At 43.8% G+C, this 18,380-nt stretch overlaps 2 long non-coding RNA genes across 2 annotated transcripts in view; one reads left to right on the forward strand and one right to left on the reverse strand.

Moving 5' to 3' along the window:
- The window catches only part of LOC123586499, a 53,500-nt gene that overhangs the window by 11,193 nt on the left and 23,927 nt on the right, over nucleotides 1–18,380 (forward strand). The gene's annotated exons all lie outside the window — the stretch shown is intronic.
- Nucleotides 6,951–13,226, reverse strand: LOC123586500. Its single transcript, XR_006706838.1, has 4 exons — nucleotides 12,244–13,226; nucleotides 8,217–8,349; nucleotides 8,015–8,084; nucleotides 6,951–7,895 (listed from the first exon to the last, which is right to left on the reverse strand). It is a non-coding gene; the product is annotated as an uncharacterized LOC123586500 (long non-coding RNA).

The raw sequence follows: 18,380 nt of genomic DNA on the forward strand, positions 1-18,380 counted from the left end.
AAAAAAATGTATCAGAAACTCATACTGGGTTTAGACTATTTCAGCTAGGAATCAAACACAGAATGAGATAGCTGATGAGATATTCTTACACTTGATTTTCTCAAATAAATAAAGGCCGTTGTTGATTCCATCAAGCTAATTTTGCCTGTAGGACAATAACCATGTGTTTTTATCTCCATGAACATATGTTTGCAATTGCACCCATACAACTTTTTTTAGGAGGAGAAAGTTTGCTGGTCTCTAAATGAGATTAGTACTTCCATAGCAGAATCCAAAGCCAACAAGATAGGAAGCACAGAAAGCCTTCTGAAAGAATCAGATTAGTGAATCAGTCGAGGATGGTGGGAAACATGGGGGCCGATACACTTGTCATATCCTCTTACAAATGTTCTCACCATCCAAAAAGCACTGTGCCTTTGACTGCTATGATTGGATATGAGATATTACCAGATCCTGGTCACAGAGGAACTTATAGTTTAAAAGGGGGGCTTTTTAAATAAGTACACAAATTAGGAGACTTAATATGCCAGTCCAAAAGTATTGGAGCACAGAAAGATCTAAATTTGAATTTCGGCTCTGTTACATAAAATGTGATTATAGGAATGTATTTTCATTTTAATGGGCCTCAGTTTCTGTCTCAGGTAATAGCATCGAACCTTTCAGGTAGAAATCCTGGGGATTATCCGTCATTTTCCCTCACCCCTTACCTACTATTTAGCAGTAAATCCTGCTGGCTCTACTTTTAAATAGATGTGAACCCTTCTCTCCCTTTTGCAGTTGCTGCCTAAATGCAAAGCGCAGCATGTCTTGCTTAAGTCATTAGCCTCTAAACTCCTACTTTTGTCTTCCCCTCAAACCTTGTCTTCCCTTCTTCTTGGCTGAATACCAGATTGATCTTTGAGGATGCATTGGATCACACCAATGCACTACACCAACTACTCCCAATTACACTCCCCTTTTCTGAACCCTCTAGTTTCTGCCCACTGTACTGGAATACCATACACGCTCCTCTCCATGCCCTTCATAGCTCCCTGGGAACTTGTCCCTGTCTGCCTCATCTCCGGTCACATCTGACGCTCCTTTCCTTCCATACCTGACTCACTCCACTGCAGTCATCATGCCTAGAAACTTGTTAAACTCATTTCTTCCTCAAGCGGTGCTCTTACTGTGTTTCCACATGTGTGGCATCTTATTACAGAAGCTCTATGTCTAGCTCGTATGCTACCATCTTGAAAAGGCTTTCCCCACCCTGCCTAAAATAGTCTTGGTCTCTCTCAGTCCTCTTGCCCTGTTTTTTTTTTTCCTTCATGGCAATCTTGCCACCTGAAATTTTATTATTTTTTACTATTTCTTCCTTACCAGAAGGTAAATTCCAGAAGGATGGACTTTGTCTGTCTTGTTCACTATTCAAAGCACATACGGAATACCCGGTAAATATCTCTGAAATGAATACATAGTTTTTAAATGGGGGTGATGATAAGATATTATCTTTTAGGCTTTGCAAGGATGTACTAAGAGAACATACACATACTTATGCGTCCTTTAAACTGTAAAGTACTAAAATATTCGTTGATCAGAGACCTAAAACTAAAATGGCTACAAGGCACACAAAGTATTGAGACATCGTACTAAGCGTCTCCATGAGCTGAGACTTTGGTCTTATATGTAATTCTAGTTTCTGTCTTCCGAAGAAATGAGTGAATTTTACTCAGCTGGACAAAATACTCATGACTTACTTTTCACAATTTGACTGACGTATTCATTCCTTGCTCACTATTATACTCCAGCAATTACAAAATTTCGAATCCCTCTGGGAGGCTGGGGCACAGTGGAATATTTTGTTTGTAATAATGCTGCCTATCACACAGCAATGTTTTCATCCTTTCCAACAGTTCAACGGGAATAGCCTTTACTCATCATTCACCTCGCCCTACAAACAGCCGCAAATTCTGCAAAGTCCTCAGTTCTCGTCCTACAGATTCTGAAACCACAACTGGGCCTTGTATGAGTCATGAGACCTCTTAGGACAAGTGTGGGAGTAACGGTGTGACCTGCAGATACGATGTTGGTGGTGTGGCCCTTGGATTTGCTGGAACCCTCCAAATTCCTATCTTATTCAAAATCCCAGAGCACAGATCAGCGCGGATAGCACTGCCAGATTTAGCAAATGAAAATAAAGAATGCCCTGTTAGATTTGAATTTCAGAGAAACAAGTGCTTTTCTGGTATAAGTATGTTGGGACATAATTACAGGAGAAAATGATTGATGGTGGCGTCGAAATTCAAATGTAAATGGGCATCATGCATTGTATCTAGCAACACGACAAGTAGGATAAAAGCCAGTGGCATCCTATCTGATGCTATCTCTGGTTCTTTGGTTCAGACCCCAATGTGCCAGCCTCAGGGAAGCGAAGCTAGGTTGCTCAGACTTTTGGATGCATTCAGGTTGTTGAGGTGGTCCTCCTCTCTTGTATCCCAACTGATGAGGATATTTACTCTCTCCCCTTTCATCTATGTGACTTTAATGTATGTTTCCCTTTATTTGAATGGTTTTGAATGGGAAATAGACATCAAGAAGAATTTCCCCCATGATGTATGGCTAAGTCTGAATACTTCTTGGCATTTCTATGGTAAACTTGACCCCAGTAGATTAACTGATCCTTTACTGCTCCCGTGGTCTCTGTCATCATGTAAAGCTAATGAAACTGTGACTCTAGGACCTTCAACTTGCATAGATCTCTTCCAAGACCCTACACCTCGTTTTGTATTCTTTTTCTCAAAATCATCCCCACCCCAAACTGTATAGGTTTCAGCTCCACGAAAGCCTAGATCCTATTCCCCCACACCACAACCTTGTCTAGGGATAAGAAGCCTAGCATAGTGACTCTAGAGAATTGCTGCTTTGGATAAAATGATCGAATTGGCAAGGTAGATGTTTCACACTTAGCCAAGTTGTGTTTGCTTGTCTTAGGTCCCAAACAACTCAATTCATTTTGGTTACCGGCTTATTTCTTTTCCCAGTGCTCACAGCTGTCACATTATGCTCTCAGGAACACAGGGCAGGAATTTAATGGCTAACAGATCCTTATATTTCCTTTTCACTGGACAGCACCTAGTTCAACATCCCTACAACTAACTGTAGTTTATGCTGATTTCACAGCAAAAATTCTGGCTCTCTGGGAGGAAGCTTTTATGCTCTTTGGATGGGATCTTATGTTATCCCTTCATTACTACGTCCCCTAATTTAACAGCTTCTCATTGTGCTTTGCTCCAATACTCGACCCCCCAGTTATGAGAGTAGACATCTTCCACAGTCTTGCAGAATATCAGTGACATGGACACAAACCCTCGAAGTGGCCCCCCAGTTTCCTGAGACCTCCAAGCGTACTGTGAACCCCAGATGGCCCAGGTCCTGTCTCTGGGGATATTTTCAGTTTCCTGTAGAAAGGGCTGGAAAGAGATTATGTTGGAGTCACCCAGGGCCCCATCCTTGCCTTTCCTCTCTATTTTTAGGTACTCTCATTCCCTTGGTGATCTCATCTTTTTGTCACGGCTTTAAAAAGCATCCCAACACTGCCAATTCCCTAGTTTGTATCTGGGAAGCCATTGGAGGGTTGAGGGTAAAGAAGTGATAGGATCCAACACATATTTGAAGAATCAGCTCCGAATTTCTCCCCTGAACTCAAAACTAATCCAACTTCCCACCTGTTCGTCCATAAGCATCTGTGAAAATTAATAAAAGGAAACCTCATTGAGAGTGGAGTTGGGAGGCCAGCAGGAGGAGCTCCCAGGTCCAGCCCCATTTGTCAATTGCAGACCCAAAAGAAATAGACCTGGCAGGTGGCCACTACTTCACTATCTCAGCAGAACCAAGGAAGATTTCTTCTGCTCCTAACAGGGGCTTAGCCAATAAGAGACAGTCACAGCTCAGCCAATGAGAAGCTACTATACTTCCAACTCCCAGTTTACTCCTTTAAGTTTACAACAGCCCCTCCTAACCGCCCCCCCCCCTTTCCTTACAAAAGAGGGTTCCTCCCCTTCTCTGGACTATGGTTTTGCTATGGTTTGCTTGTCGCAGATTGCAGTTCTCAGCTATTCCTGAATAAACCCATTTTTTTTTTTTTTTTTTTTGCTGGTAAAATTACTGACAGTTTTAAGGTTCACACATTTCGGACATAATGTATCCAAAATTCAGCTCCTGATCTTGCCTCCAAATGTATTCTTTCTGTAGTTTTCCATCTCAGTAAATGGCCACTCCATGCTCCTAGATGCTTGGGCCAAAAACCTTGGGGTCATGTCTGACTCGTCTCTTATTCTCCTATCACATGTTCAAACTGTCTAAATAAAACTCTATCTACTAAATACTCTTTGTCTCTACTTTGAAAATATATCCAGAATCCCATCACCTGTCATCAGCGTCACTGCAATACCTGGTCAAAGCCACTTCCCCTCTTAACTTGGCTGTGGTAGCCTCCTACCTGGTCTCCCTGCTTTAGTCTGTACTCAGCGTACCAGCCAGAGTAGTCTTCTCAGCACACAAGTCAGACAGAACGTGCTATCCTCTACCCAAAGACCTCAAGAAACTCCCACATCACTAGGAGTAAAAGGTTATGCCCTATAACACCCCACAAGGTGATACCTCATCAGACACCGGCGACTTGCCTGACTTTATCTCCTAATACTTTTCCCATCATTCACTCTGCTCCAGCCATGTTGACCTCCACGCTGCTTTTCACACAAGATGGGCATAGTCCTTATTCAGTGCCTTTCCATTTGCTGTTCTGTCTACCTGGATTGTTTTTCCTTCGGGTTTTCTTCCTTCCTTCCTCCCTCCCTCTCCTTCTCTCTCTTTCTTCCTTCTTTCTTTCTCTCTTTCCTTTTTCTTTTCTTTCTTTCTTTCTTTCTTTCTTTCTTTCTTTCTTTCTTTCTTTCCTTTTTCTTTTCTTTCTTTTGTCTGTCCTTCCTTCCTTCCTTCCTTTCTTCTCCTTTTTGCATGCTCCATGAACCCTGTCAGGTATTTTCTCAAATGTCCCTTTGTCAATGATTACCCTATTGAAAATTACAACCTCCCTCCATTCTTTATTCTCTGTTTTAATTTGTCTACATAGCATTCATTACCTCTAACATATAACGCTTATTTTATTTTTTTATTGTGTCTCCCTTAATTAAAATATCAGCTCCATAAAATCAGGGATTTTTATCTGTTTTGGTTACTGTTGTATTCTTAGCACTTACAATAGTGCCTGGCCAAGGGAGGCACTCAATAAATAATCATTGAATGAATAAAACAGGGTAGGAAAGCCTGAAACATTTACTGAATGTGTCTCCTCAGTAATTCTTAAAGGGTTCAAAAGCGATCAACTTCTCTTTCTTTTCTGTTTGTTGTTGTTGTTATCTTGCTCCCCCCCCCCCCCCGGCCCCCCGGCCCCTTGCAGCTAAAACTTAATATCTCTGACTTAAGCCTTTAAGGGAATCCTAGATAGCTCTTCACAAATCTCATACTGTATTTACTGGACTCCAGGAAGACCTTGCATTTAGTACCAATGATGGGATATCGTCACTGGTGACAATAGAGACATTTCCAGGATCTGTGTTCACTCATATAGGTTTTGTTCACTGAATACATTTCTAAGGGTCTATTTATCAGGGCACAACTTCAGTCCTCCAACAACTAAAGCGCTCATACTGCAAAGCCATTATTTGTATTTCTCCAAATTCCGGTCAAAGGCAACTCTAATTCAATTAAGTTGACTGATAGTGGTAGGTAAATCATCTCAGCAAAACACTTTCCTGGTATCAAATCTTTAGAACCTATTGAAGATGACTGTCTTCAAAAAATTCCCTTTAAAATATTAACACAGCAATAATAAGGATACAGTTGATCCCCGGCCAATACAGGGGTGAGGGGCACCAAACCCTGCCACCCCTGCAGTGGAAAATCTATATATACCTTTTGGCTCCCCACAAACTTTACTATTAATAGCCTACTGTTGACCAGAAGTCTTACCAATATATAAACAACCAATTAACACATATTTCATATGTTATATGTATTATATATAGTATTCTTAAAGTAAGCTAAAGAAAAAAAATATGAAGAAAGTCAAGGAAAATAATTATAATACTGTACTATTTATAAAAAAAAATCAGCATAGAATTCACAACCTGATATGTTGTGCTGTCCGTCTCCACGTTTCTGGATTCTGAAGGGTTAGAAGTCCTTTCCCTCCAACGGGGACACTTCTGCTCGGGGCATGGCAAGAGTCTCATTTCACTATATTCTATAGCTCTTGTCTGGACGCTTTGGGTTTCTTGTTTTCAGGGACCAACGGACAAGCAGTAGAGTCTTCATCTTGGCAGAGTAGCTGGCTCTGATCAGCAGAGCGGGCAGTGCTGCAGGGAGGAATGTTACGACACCTGGCTGACTCCACTTGGGTGTCTGTTGTACCTTGCTCAGTTCTGATGGTAAATGGACAAGCACAGCAACGCTTGGCTGATGGGGGCATGGTGACTAAGGGCCCAGATCCCTCAGACACGAGGGTCTGGGGCTTGCCGCCAGAGAAGCCATAATACCAGCAGAGGTATTGCCTGTGGGGAGAGGAATCTAGACTGGACAATGGGAAAGGGTGATGGTGAGCACCAGCTACAACTCCAAGACCAGGCGTAGGAGCAGAGGCTGTAGTTCATCCCAATGAATCTCCTCTTCCTGGCTTTCCCCAGGAAAAGGTGCTTGGTGGCACAGTGGGAGAACTCCTGGAATGTATATGAAGAAGTGGATCCAAGTGACACAAAGGATAGGCTGTGGTGGACATAGAGATGTGTGCCCACATCTCCTTTCTGGGAGGATGGGTCTCCAGCTGTGGTATGTTCAGCAGATGGCCTCTACCTCTCAGCATCTTCGGGGGCCACCCCTCCCTCAGGTGGCCCAGGAGGGACTGATGGAGGGAGGACCATAAAGGCCTCTCCATTTTAGCCCTGAGTGGGATAAGTCTGACGAGTTCTGGAATTCCCTGTGGGGTTGGCTGAGCCCGCCAAGTCTCCAGGTCTGGATCACAACCTGTTATCTCCTTTTCCTCAACCCTGCTCTCCTCCTCCCTTCCACAGGTGTTGATCCCAAGGGAACACCCTGTATACTGAACACTGAGCTTGGTCTCAGGTCTGCAGCTGGACAACCGAACCTACAAAGTGTTATATGACTGGGGGCATTTTTGTGGGATTAAAACTAGTCAAGCGTTATAAAAGCCTGGGAATTTTTTTATTTTTTTATTTTATTTTTAGCAGATGCAGTATTCTGAGAAAGGGATTAACATGATTGAAAGTGGTGGCCAAGAAATATGATTCTTGTTGCTGTGTTGGAAGGTCTGGAAGTGTAAGAGGCTAAAATATAAAACAGACTGGGAATCTGTTATGGGAGTCTAGGAATGAAATCCACAGGCTAACCGAGGGTTGTAGTTGGAGGGGAAAAAAATATACCTAAGTTATTTTTCAAAAGAGAATTGGAAAGATTCGATGTCAACCTGGATGTGAGGATGAAGACAAGCCAGCTAGAATAAATATTGATTCCCAAGTTGAGAGCAGAGGTGTCTAAGCACGCCGCTGATGGGAACAGACAAAAATGGAAAAAGATTTAAGCACGAGGATAATACCTAATTTAAAACGTCGACAAGAGATTGAAGTGGAAATTTTGTCATGCTGGGAGGCATCTGAATTATCCAGCCATGGGGAGGGACTTCATATAGCGAGGACAGGCTATAACCAGCAGGAGGGTCTCGCACCCACGAGGGAATGGAGGCGGGGCTCTAGCCTCAGTGGGGCCTCATCTGCAGAGACGCTGGGGTGCCTTCCGTGACTTGCGCAAAAGTATTGTATGAACAGGTCGGGGCTCTGATCGTTGTCCTGAAACCAGAGAGAGATGTTGCGATGTATGGATGAATTCGATTGGAGATGGAAAGTTCATGAAGGAGAAAAGGCTAAGTTAGATTTCAGTAGAGTCAGGGATTAGGCAAATCACTTACACCTTCTGAATCCTATCTTCTTTATATGTGTGGCCGGATGGTTTGCTCCTTTCTACTCCTCAGCGGCGTCCTTATTATACCAAGATATGATAACCAGATGAGATATTTGGCGAAGCAGAGAGTCTTAGAGGTGGAAGCCCTTAGCCTAATACTGACGAGACTTAGGTATGAAGTGATTCAGTTTAGCAGTGGCGACGCTTACCTTACAGATGCTTTAAAGGCAGGCCACTTTTCTTCGTCCTGTCTTTGCACGTGCAGGATCTAATGATTCCAGCATATCCACAGGGGGAGAAGCCAGAGGGAGAAGCCAGATGGAACGCAGAAGTCCGCATCTCCTTCAAGAGGAAGAAGAAGCGAGGCATTAAGGAGCCAAGACACGAAACGTACAGATCAATAGCGCTGCCTTGTAACCACATATCTAAGGAGTCACCCAGGGAGGTCTGTATGAGTTTGTAAGCACTTTTTATTTTTTTTCCTGGTAAGAGTGAGTCTGATGATTTGTCCCCGATCTCAGTCAGACCTAAAAGGCTCTGTAGTTGGGCTGGTTACACAGCAGGACTATGACTGAGTGACCAGCAGGGTATATGAAGTCCAGGCTCGACTCCCGTTGGGCTCACTGGTGCTGATGCATTTCATGCACACATCAGTGGTCCTCAGATCTAGAAAGAAGTGCGTCCTGGCTCTGTTCTCTAAGACGGGACAACTTGGAGCACGAGTCTGGCTCCTCCAGAGCTTTTTCGGATGCATATCTTCGCTTCAATGCTACTGCTATATCGTATCCCTTTCCTGTAACCAACCATACTTTCCTAAACATTGTCATTTTGGATCCTGTCTGTTGCTGTAATGAGTGCAAGACAGAGATAATTAAGTTGCATAAATCAAATAGCTACTTGTTGTGTCCTGTGCATAACTGATGCCCACAAAGTGTCCATTTTTTAACCCTTTTCCCTCCCTTACAATTTCATCATAACTTATTTGTCTCACTTTTTCTCTGAGAGATTCTAACCCTTCTTGCTAAATGGGTATATATAGGAGCAAGTCCTCTTAAGACGCCCTTTGAATTGTGTTGTTTTGGAAAATGTGGGATAGTACAAAGCAAATTAAACGTCTCTGCAATGTCACTGACCAAGTGTAGTCACTAAGAAGGTATTTTCACAAACATTTCCCGTTTCTGTTCTACGAATAAAATTCTCGTGATTCCCTCCCCCCTCACTTGGCTCATGATTGTATAATTTTTGAGGAGCCGTGGTCCCAGTGTGGACTGCAAAGCCTGGTGGACATATTTATAGCAATCATTGGTTTCTTATTGGAAGACTGAGATGGGTGCCTATATCATCTTGCTATAGACTCAAAATTGTTTTTGCTACTCCGAACACAAGGTACTGTATCTCACATCTTCGGGTCTGGGGATATACACGATGGGGTTTTCCATAATGGTGCAGACTTTGTCCTAAATAACAAAGGAAACCAATAGCGGACATAACACTTCCTGTAGATGATTGTGTTTCATCTGCACAGTGCTCTCATGAGGTTGGTATTGTTATCCTCATGTTACTGATGGAGGAACTGACGCCGGGAGAGGCTAAGTATTCCAGTTAAAGCAGCCCAGCTGTTCCATGACTCTGCATTGGAAGAACAGCCAGTCATTGACATCTTCATGGCCATCATGACCACCTCTGTTGGAGCCACCCTAGTCTGCTGTTTGAGGTACTGTGATAGCTCCGTAACTGCTACCCTTAGCCCTTATATCAGGGGCAAAGTGAGCCTTTAAAAAACATAAGGCTGATCATGTCATTCCTCTGCTTAAATCCTTTACTGAAAAATCCCTCAGAGTAAAATCCAAAGTAATTACTCTGTCCTGTAAGACCCTATATGATCTGTTCCTCCTTGCTCCCAACTTTCCCAACCACCCCAGTCTCTGCTCTTACTTCTCCCTCCCCCATCTCTCTCTGTCTTGTTCCCTGGACTCAGTGCCCTTCTTCACACATACCTGATGTGTCTCCACCTCAGGGCCTTTGCACCTGCTGTGTTTACTCTGCCTGGAATCTATCACTTCATTCTTATCCCTGCTTCAATGTCATGTCTTCTTCAAACCCTTCCCTGGCTACCCTATTTATAATATCATAGACTCCAACTCTCTTTATCCTTTACCCTGCTTTATTTTTTTCATAGTGTTTATTACCACCTGACATTTATTTATCTATTTCTTCATTCATTTATTTTCTCTCTTTTCCCGCAAGAATGTGAGCTGCTTGAGAGTGGAAACTTTGCTTTGTTTATTGTTCTATCTCCAGGTCTAAAGCAGGGTCTGGCCCACTAAGGAAAATTTGATACTGAATGATAGGAAGGAAGGAGCCAGAACTCCAACTCATGTCTTTGTCCCAGGCCCAGGCTGTTTCTTCTTGCATTTTGAATACCTCAGAGCCCCTTAAAGGGAGGAACATACGGTAAGGACCAGGGTATTGTAGATATTTCTATTAATCCCCTTTTCTTGCCTCTTGCCGAGAGTAGAATGAAGTAAATCAAGGCAGACTCATTCCTCAGAAGGCCATGCCAGCATTGGCTCTTCTCCCTTCAGGAAATAAGATAACACACAGAGAAAACAACATCTATAATGATGGATTCATAAGGAAGAGCTGAAGGGACCATTTCTATGGTGAAATAACCTGGCCTTTGAGGTCAGGGGATCACAGCTCTGCCGTGTGACTTGGAACAAGATTTTTGTAACCTTCTTAGGCTTGGTTTTCTCATTTCTACAATGGGGTTAATGACCTTCCCCGTAGAGTCATAGAAGAGTCACTTTCTAAGGAAAAAAAAAAAAAAAAAGCCACAGGAACTGTCTTTTCACAAAATCCCAGGAAGATTTGAAGAGAGTCAGATACTCCATCTTTGAGACTGAAGTAGCAAAGCATGACTTTACGAGATCGAAAGTAAAAGCTAATTTAGCGCAGTGGGTTAGCAGGCGGTGGGAGGGCTTTTAGCAGACTAATGGCTTTAGTATGTGGTGGCACCAGTGGTACAGATTTTGCCCCTAAATGGCTGGTCCCAGCAACAAGATGGCAGCAAGGGGAATCCACACAATTTCAGAGGCAATGAAGGTGGCAGGCACCACCTTCACAAATGTCTCCATTTCCGTCTCCATACCCACCCCCCCGCCCCCTTCTCCTCTCCTACCCCCCCTTCTCCCCCATCCCCACCTTCCCCTCTCCACTTCCTCCCCCATCCCCTCCTTCTCCCTTACGCCTCCCTCCTCCTTCATGTAGGTATGAGATTCACTCTCCAGGACTTAGATTGTATTGGTGGGGATATAGACCTAATAAATCAATAACAATATTTTAAATAAAGCATTAAGCACATACATAGCATTTGATATAGAGACTGTCTCATTTAATTGTTATTTAATCTCCCTTAAAGAAAGTATGTTATTCTCTATTGGCCTGGGAGGAAATGAGGCCAAGAAGGGAGAATAACTTGTTCAAGGCCTTGCAACTCATCTGTGATAGTATCAGGACCCGAAACTAGGCCTCTGTGGCTCAGACACTTGTTCTAAAGTCCTGCAGATTTGATGGGTGGGATCAATGGGTGGCGACTGGCCGTGGCAGGGGGCTGGGGCTGTGAGGAGAGGTGGTCTAGAATAATGTCTAGGTTCCTGATTTGGGTGGTCTGTTGGACAGTTAGAGGTGCCTTACCCAGGATAGGGACACCCTGACTCCTGTAAATAGTTCCAGCCTCTAATTAGCATCAAGATCATTTTTTACGTTAAAAACGAGATGCTGGCCAGAGTTACAGGAATTCTTGTTTTAATCCTTCACTTGGTTTTGCCTACAATAGACTAGCTAAATTGTGACCAAGAGACCTCCTATTAATTTGAAGCTGTCTTGAACGCAAAAGAGTCAAGCTATTAAACTAATGAATGAGCCGCGTTCCTGTTACCTTTGTACTCATTCCCCCAGAGCCTTTTTCCCCAACGGTCAGCAGGTATCATGTTATGGCAGTGAAAGCTATTAGGTAGTGCTTGCAGCCTGAAAAGTAGAAAAGTCAGGCATGCTGGAGGAGCCCTGGCCTATTAAGGAGAGAGAAGTCTGGTTCTGATTACTGATAATTATAGATAAGCTGGAGCCGACAGCCATTTTCTGACCACAAACTCAAATCAATCAATTAAAAACTGCATGTAGCTGTACCACGGCTAATCAGTCCCAGGCACTTCAGGATGATCCATTAAGTCCTACCTCGACCATGTCATGGTTGCTGTGTTCCATCTGCTACTCCGACAGTAGATCAAATACACACCTCATTTTATACTCTCCGACTAATCGGGAATGCTGTTAACAGTGTCAGCCTTCCATCCACTTACTGAAATCACCCGCCTTGTACAAGAAGTTCAGGGATTGAGTCATCATTTCCTTTTCTGAAGCCAGGCATGCAAACCTAAGAAAAATGATTATTAGCAAGGAAAAGCAATCGTTGCTGAAGCCTTTGGCTAATTGTGTTGCCCACTTACCGAAAGAGATGAGGGCGGGGCTTCCAGAGGTGGGTGGCTGTGGCAGTGTGGGACACAGAAGGTAGTTGCACAAAGAGGAGATATTTGGGGGAATGAGGTTTAGCTTCAAAATAGGGCATGTGGAAGAGGGTAACTCTTGGTTACTCCAGGTGCGTGGATTCCCAAGGAAGCGGACTTCAATACAATCTAATGAGGAAGGCTTCTATTCAGAGGTTGCAAACCAGTAGCCTGTAAGTTAAAAACCACTAGCAGATGTGGCTTGTTGGACCCCCACAGTGTTTAAGACAAAATGTGAATTCGTTGCCGACATTTAGGATCAAGGAATTGAACAAGATCTTGGATCGATGGCTTCTTCTTGTTGTTGTTGTTGAAAATGTGAAAGATTCAGCAACACTGAGCCCCAACTCCCCCCCCACCCCCAGCCCCAGCTGGAGGCTGTTTCCTTTGGAAAGAACTTGTTCTTTCCAGCTCACCACATTCCCCACAACTTTCTTTGGACCTACCTCGGGCTCCTTCACTCATTTATGTTACTTCCTGGCTCTTGCAGCTTTTTTGAGATCGTGATTCTTCCTGATGACTTAAGCCCCTTGAGAGTGGAGATCACTCTGCCCTTCAAGGGGCTCAGACAGAGACTGGAAGAGCACCTGCTGAGGATCGAGCAGATAGTGTATTCGTGGCAAAAGCAAGTGGGCCCCTGATCTGGGCCCCGTTTTTTTTTTAAGAGGGCCCTGTCTTGGTTCTCCTCTGATTGTGTCCCACCCATGGGCATAGGGGTCCATGTTATCCGAGGGACAAGTTCTCCTGGACCTCCAGACATTCACTCCTCACTCCAGACACCCAAGGTTACCAGATGCTTCCCCTTGTTTGTCCTCCTGAGGATGGGCTGTGCTGCTGGTGTATTGACTCCTAGGTGTGTGAGATGAGCAAGTGAAGGCTGTTCAGTAGGAAGGACATATTTAGTGCTTAGACATGTGGTGTTTTGGGTCCACAGACATGCATGGGAGACCTCTTGCAATGCAGGGCAGGATTCAAGGTGGGTAAAGAAAGTGAGCTGGGGGCCTAGGTACTTCTTCCCAGGGTTTATCCTGAGCTCATATTTAAAATGCTATGTCCCCCAAATTCTCTCATATTCCGGCAATGGCATGAATCCTGTGCCTTGGAAAACACTGGATAGAAGGCGGTCTCAAGAGGAGTAAGTCCACACCACTCTAAAATATGATAGCTTTTCTTGGCAAGAAAAAAAGAAGAAGCATTATGTCTTAGAGTACCTCCAGGCCACTTATATTACTTCTTTTCCTATTTATGAAGTATTAAGTCATAGGATGTGGTACCGCCCTGACTGTTCTGGAACATCTGGCCTTTAAACCCAGACAGCATGGTATTCTCTTTTGAGCATTACTGCTCAATTCTCATAGCTTTCCTCTACTTTATCTGATTATGGGCACCCAGGTAATGCCTATTTTCCTGCTTGATCTAACTCCCTTTGCTGGGACTCCCCACTCTTATGATCATGAGTTTTTTGTTCTAGGACAAGAAGAACCATTTGCCAATGCAGCCTGGAATTTACAGGGTTCCCACTGCTCCTTGTCTTTAAAGAGGCAACCAAGCCCATGACTCCCAGCAGTTTGCCAGATGAAAATGGTTTTCTCGTCCAAAGGCCATTGTGGAGCTGTGGTGTTACCATACCACACGCTTCAGCAAGGGCACTGAATTTTGGTGACTTTTGCATCACCCTTCAGGTTATAATAAGAACCACATTATCCTCCAAGTGAAAACAACAACAGCAAACTGGTCAATCGGGCAGATCTGATTAAATTTGTTTTCATCATATTTAACTTCAAGCAAATCGATGAGATGAATAAATTGGCCAGGTGCTGATTTAGTCAAATCCCGTCAAACTGGTTGGCCTTACAAACAGCCATGGGCTATCAAGGTTACACCATAGCCTACAACTTCCAGAGAGGAGAGCCATGCTCCCAGTGTTCAAAAGTGCCCCATGTCAACACTTTTCCTTTATCTCCGATCATTTTGGCTGTGCTTAAAATCACTACACCATCAAGTAAACTTCAATATTTGGCCACAAATCACAGAGTTGTAGAAACGTTAATAGCAAATGGACTATCATCACTTTCCATAATGAGAGTAATAGAAAACAGATATCTAAAAGTCATTTCTTTGATTGCCAACTTATTCTTGCCGTCTAATTCGACCTTAAGAAGAAAATGCAATCCTGCCTATGGCAGTATTGGCTTATTTGCTTGTTGAAAGCATTGAAACTTGTCACGAATACATAATTTGTGTTCGGGCATTTCCCACAAGGCACTCCTGAAGGAGACATTTTTTTTTCCCCACTCAAAAATTAAAAACAAACAAACAACAACAATAACCCATTTTCTTTGTTCACTATCATTCCAAAAAATGACGTATTTAGAAAATATGTTAGAAATCACTCCAAGTGTCATCGTATTATTTTGCAGAGGCAGGAAATTACTCTAAAAATTACAGAAGGAAGTGTGCTTCCATTCCTCTTAGTTTATCAATTCTCAACCTGGGCTGCACGTTGGAATCATCTGGAAAGTTAAAAAAAAAAAATGCCTATCGCTGGGTTTCCAACCCAGAAAGACTGACTTTATGCGTCTGGGTGTGGCATGGGCATTAGCAGTTTTAAAAGCTCCCCAAGTGATTCTAATGTTCAGCTACATTTGAGAACCCCTGACCTAGTAGAGTCTGGTGATTCTCAAACTTGAAAATGCATGCGGATCTCCTGGAGAGCTTGTTAAAATACAGATTGCTGGTCTGCACGCCTAGAGATTCTGATTCTCCAGGTCTGGGGTGGGGCTTAGTCTCTATCAAGGTGATACTGGTGATGACCACATCTTGAATAGCACCTGGGTAGCTCATTTGTCTCTCCTGCAGGCCGAGCGGACAAAGACCCTTGAGGAAAAGCGGGTTGTCAAATGTGTCCACCAGAGTCTCTTAAAGGGACTTTCTTAAACCCTATAAGGGACACATCAGAAATGTTAGATCATACTGGAGGAGGTGCCAAGCCAGTAAACAAACGCCTGAAACCCTGCGGGATCGTCTTAATAACTGGAATGTCAACACAAAACTTAATTTATGTAGGAAGAAAACTGGAGTCAACAAAAAGAGAAAATCTGATTACACAGACTAACTTTTCAAATTGCTTTCTAATCCAATGACCACTAGAAACAGAGGAAGGAAATAGGATAAGAATAGGAGCGACACAAGGAGGAAATCTTCGTTATACAACCACATGCGAATGTTTTCTAGGTGTCTCCACGCTTGGATTTTGGATCTAAATAGGCGTCAGCTTGATTTTTGTTTGAGAGCGTTAGTTTTATGACCTGATAGGCAGACCGACCATCTCAGTTTGTCCAGGACATCCTCTTTATAGTACCGAAAGACCTGCATTCTGGAAAATCCCGGGCTCTTGCCCACTGGGGCAGTTGGACAACCTTAAGACGAGCAAGAAATTTAATCGCTCTGTAGCTCATTCTCTTTGTTATAAAATGTGGATGACAATACTTACCTCGGGGAGTTGCTGAGATGATTAAAAGCCATAAAGTGTGAAGCACCCTGCACAAACCTGGCTTAGAGGAGAAAGCGAAAATAGTGGCTTCAAGTAATAACTTTTTCCTGGCTCTGAAACTTTGGAATGGGAGACTCCCTACACTGAAAAGCCGTGCCAGTTGCTTTAGGAAGTACCTATTTTGGTCTGATGGAGTGTGTGGTGATGACAAGGGAGAGCAGTTTTCTAGACTGAGCGAGTGTTCGGAGCATATTTGCTAGTTGATGCTCAAAGTCTTCCAGTGATAACTTTCGGTTCTGTATTGGATGAGACATGTACTAAACCTAAAGTTTAACTTTATAGGAGTTCTCTGAGAACTGTGCACACGGTTGCCTACCGTGAGAAAACCCGGTGGCAGAATTCTGACTCTGGATTTGGCGACGTTTGTTCACATTACGAGGATCCTCCTTTCGCTCATGACGGGGTCTGTTTCACTTAGCGACTTGCTCCAGTAGCAGCTTTCTGTGCTGATGGGAATACTCTGTGTCTGTGCTGTCCAGCGTGGTAGCCACTGACCACATGAGACTATCTTTTTTTTTTTTTTTAATTTTTTTTTTTCAACGTTTATTTATTTTTGGGACAGAGAGAGACACAGCATGAACGGGGGAGGGGCAGAGAGAGAGGGAGACACAGAATCGGAAACAGGCTCCAGGCTCCGAGCCATCAGCCCGGAGCCCGACGCGGGGCTCGAACTCACGGACCGCGAGATCGTGACCTGGCTGAAGTCGGACGCTTAACCGACTGTGCCACCCAGGCGCCCCGAGACTATCTTTTTTTGTTTATGTATGCATTTGGAGAAAAACAGAGACAGTACGAGCAGGGGAGAGGCAGAGAGAAGGAGAGAGAGAATCCCAAGCAGGCTCCGCACTGCCAGCACAGAGCCCGACTCCGGGCTTGAACTCATGAACTGTGAGATCGTGACCTGAGCCGAAACCAAGAGTCAGATGCTTAACCTACTGAGCCAACCAGGTGCTCCCCCCACGTGTGACTATTGAGCGTTTATTTGAACGTGGCCGTGGCAACTGAGGAATGACATTTTTAATTTCATTTAGTTTTAATTCATGTAAATTGGAACTGCCTTCCTGGGGTGATCAGTGGCTGTACGGGAGGGAGGGGGGGCTCTGGTACATTTGACAGAGCTTACTGTTGATGATTAAAGAGAACTTGAAAGGTAGAGACACTGATGATTACATGTAAATTAGACTGGAGACTGAGTTGTTTCTGACATAGAATTCAATTGACAAGCATTTATCGAGCAAAAGAATACTAGGGAGTGACTTTTCAGAGTGACTACAGCGTAACCAGGAGCTTCGGTAAAGGACATCTAGAAGAGGCTGGAAGGCATGGGTCTGAGTGCCAGTGGTGGGTCTAGTCTGACCTAACCTGCTGTGTCTCCTTGGGCAAACCGCTCACCCGCACTGGGCCATTCTTCTCTGAGGTCCTTTAAAACGCCAACACCTCTTGAAAAGAGCACCTATGCGTTGTAACTCACTCTTTCTTGGTGGGCACATCTCAAAGCCATTCTGATTCTAGCATTGTTGAAAGACTGGGGAGGGAGGGAAGCTTACGGTCACAAAACTCTTGGCTCTGCAGAGAATCTGGGCTACCACAATTGAAATTCATAAATAATCAGTCTTTATCGACTATGAACACAGTCCCATAAAGGATGGATAAAATAAATTCTCTGCTTTTTGATTGCTTGTAACCTGCTTGGGGAGGGAGGGAAGACAACTCCGTATGACCCAGGGCAGGAGGAAATGAGTCTGTATGAATATCCATACAAACAATGTGGGGAGGGGCCATTAAAGAAGACAGTTCTTTCACAGGGATGTGTGCAAAGTGGGTGGCCTATGGCTACTCAGGTCCGAGAGAAGAGTCTGGCGCCTTCAACGGGGTGAGAAATTAGAGGCGTGACCAAACCCGTTGGTTTAAGGGCACAGAGCATTTTTGTGCACGGTAATTGTTTTTACTTTTCATCACGCTGACGCAATTCCAAATGCATACTTCTAGAGACTAGCATGATTGCTTCTGCTCCTTCTGCTCATTCCATTACACGGCTCCTTTTGTTTACTGTGGACAATTCTACCGTATTTTCCGTGATTATAAACTTACCTGCCAATCCCTTCCCCAGTGCTTCTGTTTTAGAAGAGTCTTCTAGGAGAGGGGAAAGGCTGGGAGATATGAATGATGATTTTCAGCATGTGCACGTTATGATGCAATTTCACTCAGCAAAACAATTTTGAGGGCCTGTGGTGTAGGCTATAATAGGATTCTAC

Source organism: Leopardus geoffroyi, chromosome C3 (assembly GCF_018350155.1).
Source record: "Leopardus geoffroyi isolate Oge1 chromosome C3, O.geoffroyi_Oge1_pat1.0, whole genome shotgun sequence".
In the NCBI taxonomy this organism is placed as follows: domain Eukaryota; kingdom Metazoa; phylum Chordata; class Mammalia; order Carnivora; family Felidae; genus Leopardus; species Leopardus geoffroyi.